Source organism: Polyodon spathula, chromosome 7 (assembly GCF_017654505.1).
Source record: "Polyodon spathula isolate WHYD16114869_AA chromosome 7, ASM1765450v1, whole genome shotgun sequence".
Taxonomy (NCBI): Eukaryota; Metazoa; Chordata; class Actinopteri; order Acipenseriformes; family Polyodontidae; genus Polyodon; species Polyodon spathula.
In genome coordinates, this window is record NC_054540.1 from 5,686,726 (window position 1) to 5,693,463 (window position 6,738).

Below are 6,738 nucleotides of genomic sequence, written 5' to 3' on the forward strand. Positions count from 1 at the left end.
GAATTTATAAGAACACTTTTTGGCCAGCAGTTGCAGTTCATGGTGATAATCCCAGCCTCTTTCTGTGGATTATTTTTAAAGGTGGTTGTCTTCTATTGATTTATTAGACACACACATTAGCGGTCTATGCTATAGTCTACTCCAATATTCTACTGAATCTTATATTCGCTTCTGTGTGCAATGTTTAGCATATTTTCTAATATAGTGACAATTCCCTGCAATTACAAACCTATATTTCTTAACAGAGGTAGGGGTTCATTTATTGGCAGTGGTATCCTGTAGAGCTGCCTAGGTTGAGTGCATTAACTAGGACTTGTGAAACACAGGTGCTAACAACTATCTCAGCCAACCACTGGCCATTTATAAAAACATGATGCTGCTGCTGCTGGGCAAAACAAATAAATACAAGATTGCAAAAAAACTAACAGAATCCCTCAGGATAGTCCTTTTTTTAATTCAGCCGGCAGACCTACAGAATACATATGTCACACATTGTAAGAGCTAACAGTAATTGGCTACTTTTTTCCACCATGTTTAAAACAAAAAAAAAATAAAACAATAAGGCGAAACAGCGTTATTGAAGAGCCTGCTGGCTTGCCTTCTCTCAACATCTTAATGATCAGTCGTGTGAACCATTCAAACCAACCTGTTTAGGCCATCGTGGGTACTTCAACCAATACATCTCAGTGAGTGCATAGAGTTTCCTACTTTGAAAAAGTTTGTCGTGAAACATTTGTCTTTAAATGTTTTATATTTTGTACATTTGTATGTAACATACCATGTAAATAGACAGAAACAGTGATTTCAGTCATCTGAAGAATTTTGTAGTCTTTATAAAGCCCTGATAAATAGTATTTGACGTCACCAGAGTAAACTGGATGATGTATTCCTATTCTTTTTTTTTTTAAGCTATACCTCTAGCTTGTAAACCGGTTGCCCTATATTTTTAGCAGATGTGCACACTGTATCTGTCTAAATTATTACTTTGCCATTAAAAGTCATTATTTATTGAAACAAATGCCTCAGTTGTCTTCTATATGTAGCTTGGATGAAGATGTAACAAAAGACGATAAAGAAAATAACACAATTCCATTCTGTGCAGGAGCTGACCATAGAGGTTGACGACATTCATCAGGAGTGTCAACTTCAGAGGTGATTAGTGCACACAGCAATGCTCTTCAGAGGTGGTCAGAACACACAGCAATGCTGTCCAGGGGTGGTCAATGCACACAGCAATGCTCTTCAGAGGTGATTATTGCACACAGCAATGCTCTTCAGAGATGATCAATGCACACAGCAGTGCTCTTCAGAGATGATCAATGCACACAGCAGTGCTCTTCAGAGATGATCAATGCACACAGCAATGCTCTTCAGAGGTGATCAATGCACACAGCAATGCTCTTCAGAGATGATCAATGCACACAGCAGTGCTCTTCAGAGGTGATCAATGCACACAGCAATGCTCTTCAGAGGTGATCAATGCACACAGCAATGCTCTTCAGAGATGATCAATGCACACAGCAATGCTCTTCAGAGGTGATCAATGCACACAGCAGTGCTCTTCAGAGGTGATCAATGCACACAGCAGTGCTCTTCAGAGGTGATCAATGCACACAGCAATGCTCTTCAGAGATGATCAATGCACACAGCAATGCTCTTCAGAGATGATCAATGCACACAGCAATGCTCTTCAGAGATGATCAATGCACACAGCAGTGCTCTTCAGAGATGATCAATGCACACAGCAATGCTCTTCAGAGGTGATCACAATACTGTTACGTGAACTTTTATTTAATTGAATTCTTCACGGCTGATGGCAGTCTGACTGGCCCCATATTGATCTGATCAACCCAATCTCAGTGGCACATGGAACCAAGGCATTCATATTCTCAAAGAGTGCACTGTAACCTTAACATGCAAGACTGGTTGACCTCGTGGACTCCTACAAATAAAATATGAGTGAAACTGATCTTTCCATTCAGAGGGGAATAAAAAAGGCTGAAATCTCTGGGGTCTTTAATGTTATTGGTTAATTTGCCCAATAATCATTTAGTGCAGGCTACTGTTGTAGTCATTGTTGTCATGTCATCCATGTATGCTCGAATTGGTGGTAGTCGCATTCCAGAAGCCAAGCGCTCTCCTCCCACTACCCATTTTGATGCCCTAATAATTACTTCCATTGCCATGGTAAAAGCCAGTGGAGAATTGGTACATCCTGCCATTATTCAAACTTCTAGGCATTGCCATGTAGTGCTGAATTCTGAAGTTGAAAAACTAAATTGCAAATCTCCAAAGTAGGCTTTCACTAAATTTGTTATTGTCATCGGTACGCTGAAAAAATCAAATGCTGCCCAAAGAAGTTCATGTGGCACTGAACCATATGCATTAGCCAAATCCAGGAATGTCACATGGAGCTCCTTCCTCTCCTTTTTTGCTGATTGCATTTGTTGCCAGATTATGCTGATGTGTTCTAAGCATCCTGGAAAACCTGGAATGCCTGCTTTTTGTACTGAAGTGTCATTGAAGCAGTTCTTTAATAGGTAGGTTGACAATCTCTGAGCAATAATGCTGAAGAAAATCTTGCCTTCTGTGTTTAATAGGGAAATAGGACAAAATTGATCAATGCTTGTAGAATCCTTTTCTTTTGGTATAAAGACTCCACCTGCTCGGCGCCATGCTCTTGGTACAACCTGTTTTTCCCCATGCCACTTTCATCAATTTCCACAGGATTTGTAGAACTCCAGAAGCACTCTTGTACACTTTGTATGGAACTCCATTAGGCTCTGAAGATTATGATGCCCTTGCTTTTTTCACAGCTTGCTTGACTTCTTAGAATGGTTGATAATTTGATACAGTGAGCTGCAACTCACTGTATCACTTGTACTGTTGTAAGGTTTTATTTATTTATTTATTATATTTTTATTGTCTGGATTTGAACCGCTGACTCTTGGCACTAAAGGCAGACACGCCGCAGTTTTGCTAAAGGGGAATCTCCCCCCAGGTGGGTTTGTAGTATTGTCTTTTATACACAGATACAATGTGCCTATTCGGCCAGTAGGGGTCATTCATTACATCGTTGCACAACAAACAGAGAGTAACAAACAGCTGTCATCGAAATGAATGCTGCTGACTGACCTGACTCAAACACAGATTTGTTTTGGAGCCCAATGCCAAAAGCTGCCATATGTTGTGTATTTTGAGTAATTTAACAAGCTGTGTGATGATGTGAATACATGTATTTGGAATTGCAAATACATGAAGACAGTGTGGATGTACAGGTTTTGGTTCTCCTAGAACAATAGCTTTATAAGTTTTAAATACCAAGTACATCCCTGTGTAGTCATCAATTCTTTACACACAACATGGTTAAGATTTAGGTTAAAATATGAACAACCGAGTTTAGCATTCTGATCTTCAAGTTGTTTTTTTTTCACTGGATCATTTCTGACAATTGATTTCAGAAAATATTCATGAAGCCCTATTCTGTGTGACCCTGAGCCAGCGGTTAAAACAATGATTAAGAATTCAAACCCATCATGGGAAGGTCACTTGAACTCTTTGTACCTCAGTCCACCCTAGTCACACTGTATTAGACTACTGTAGGTAGTAAATTATTCAAATTCAATCTATGTTCATTTTGCCCTTTGGGTTTCTCAATATTAAATGAACTTCAACTTCATTCAAATTGTATTTCTCCTACAAGTATTATAATGTGTGTTTTTTTTTTTTTTTTTTTTTTTATTAACTATAGAAATAAATTATATGTATTATTCAGTTATGCACTGTGTAGCTCTTGCCTAGGTTAGTACAATGAACTCTATGTGAGATTTGCTGCCACCTAGTGACAATACACAAATTATTGAACAAATAGAATAAAACCTTTTCATGTGAGGGTTTGCCCCAAAACTTTAAAGCAAACGAGCACACTCTAGATTTGAAAACAAAACAATGGTGCTGGTGAGTGTTCTGTTCAGCTTGTCTACTTCCTTACATTGTTTTGTGTATGGTACCTGCATTCACTGCTGCCAGTTCCTGCCTTCTACTAAAGTAATACAAAGATGACTACAAAAGATTTAGAAGTGAGTAGTTATACTGGCCAAATGGTAAATACAGTATAATTGTAAATCTCAAAAACCTTCTCACTTCTAAATCTTTTGTAGTCATCATTGTGTTACTTTAATATAAATACATGTTAACTTGGATTCATATGTTGTTTTTTTCTGACTTTATGTGAACAAAAAGACACACATTTGCCCATTTTCCCATTGGAAATAGTGATATTTTGAAATATCACTGTCCTGGTCACAAAAGCAAAGTCTGTGGGGAATAATAGCCATTTTCTATACTTTTGAGGCATAAGCAATTAGGAAATAACACTTACTACCCAGGAACAAAAACATTTTTTTTTTTTGTTAATCAGTGATATTGTGACCACCCAGGGGTCTGCCAGCAGGTGGCAGCATTTAGCGCTGTGGTTCTGGTGTAGATTAGCATGTAGTAATGCATCTATATGTGGTAGAAATGCATTTGGGGCCAAAGTGTTGTAATTCATTTACCTATAAAAGTGTTATTGGGGGCCCGGGAGCGTAATAGCTAGCTAGCAGGGTCACCTAACACAGGACTGGAGGAACATCTTGGGGTGAATGTGGTTTTGAGTAATGTTACCTTCATCTTGGGGTGAATGTGGTTTTGAGTAATGTTACCTTCATCTTGGGGTGAATGTGGTTTTGAGTAATGTTACCTTCATCTTGGGGTGAATGTGGTTTTGAGTAATGTTACCTTCATCTTGGGGTGAATGTGGATTTGAGTAATGTTACCTTCATCTTGGGGTGAATGTGGATTTGAGTAATGTTACTTTCATCTTGGGGTGAATGTGGTTTTGAGCAACGTTACCTTCTAATCGTTCTCTGTATTGAATTACCTCCGATATCAGCTTTGCATGCAGGGCTTTTCTCTAAGTGCTGTCAATGCAGCTGTCATGCTAATAACAATGGCTACTGGCCAGGCCAATCAGCCTGAACACAGTGTGGCGGGCAAGCTTTGTTTTACATCCTTTGTTGTAGGTGCCATTCTGCTGGCATGCTACAATATAAAATATCTGGTGGGGTCAGAATAATGGTACTGCAAATGTATACTGTGGTGTTTCAGCAAGATAAGTGGGCTCTCTCTCTAAGTCAGTGTCAAAACCCAAAATTATATTGCAAAAACAATGTGAGATTTGTCTTGGGATGCCTTTGTCAATTAGCTGTTTGTAGCTTGTGTGACTTTTCCAGATAATACAATTTTAAATAAATAAATAAATGCTGACAAGGGGTAAGATAGGCTTTTTTTTTTTTTAAAGCCTTAGATATTACACCCTGAGGTGTCAATAGCACAGGTCTAAGAAAGATGTTTTTTTTCCCCAGGGAACAAAAGGTATAATGCCAGCTGTTGTGTTGTTTGTAACAGATCAGCTCAGCATGGGTCTGCTTTGATAATAAGGAGAACCATATTCTTGCTTTACCCTACAACATTTCATAATTCCCTGAATGGCATGGGGTGTCTTAGCCACATGCAGGTAGCTTCAGGTAAATCACACATCAGTGAAACTTGCCAAATACAAAAGGTTATATTCATTATAACTGTTAGTAGCGTGCAATGCCAAATGCACAATCAGTGTGGAATTCACTTTCTTTTATGTGCTATTAGTCTGAGCATAGATTTTAAAAGCTTAATGGTTTCTGTGGCAAGCTGGACCTGTAACTAATTTAGAAATAAATTCCCTTCAATCTACCTGCCTCCTAGCCGAGGTGGTTTAGGCAGGGACAGAGACTCAGACACAGAAAGCTGTATGGTTAAATACACAAATGTGTTCTTTAATTAACCAAATACACAGAAACAAAATGGACAAAACAATAACAAAACCACACTGGCCAAAACAAAAGGTTTGACAAAAACTCAAAAAAATAAAGAAACATCACAGCACGGAACACAGAACACCGAACACAGCCCTTCACCTCTATCACCAGCATCAACTATAATAACCACCTGTGAACATCTATTTTACACACCCGTGAACACCTATTTTACACACCCGTGGCTGAACAGGGTGTGTGTTTTGACAGGGAGAAATGTATCTGCCTCCCTGCCAACCCAATATTCCTCACCCCAACATACACACGTGCACTGGCAGGGCTTCCGCCCCATGGTAACGCTGCAGCCATAGGTGTTTCATGCAGGTGTTTCAGTGTGAAGGTAAACTGAACAACATAGCTTAAAATGACTAATTCAAGATGTTTGTGTAGGTTTAACATTTCTTATCAGAAGAAAATAAATTACCTGACAACTTTCTTAGAGAGCCGATTCCCTGGAGTTTTATGTAATAAAGCGCCTTGCTGAAGTGTCGGAAGATACATTTTCTCTTAATTGGCGCTGTTACCAATTGGCTGCTTTTCAGGCTAAGAAAATCGCATTCCCCTCAGCTGTAAAGATATCTTTTTAATTCAAAACTCAATCAAAATACACCTGACACCTCGATCAAAAGCTTTTATTCTATATTATTTACATTAATGATACATCTTTTTTTTTTTTAAGGAAGGTCATCTTTTTACCATTGTCTTAATTTCATAACATAAGAAAGACTGAAAGGCTTAAATTAATGCATAGATATTCTTATTTGCAAAACGCATGTGACGGGAATAAAAAAATTATTGACATGAAAAAAGCATACCACATCCTTTCCTAGACGGAATGCCACTC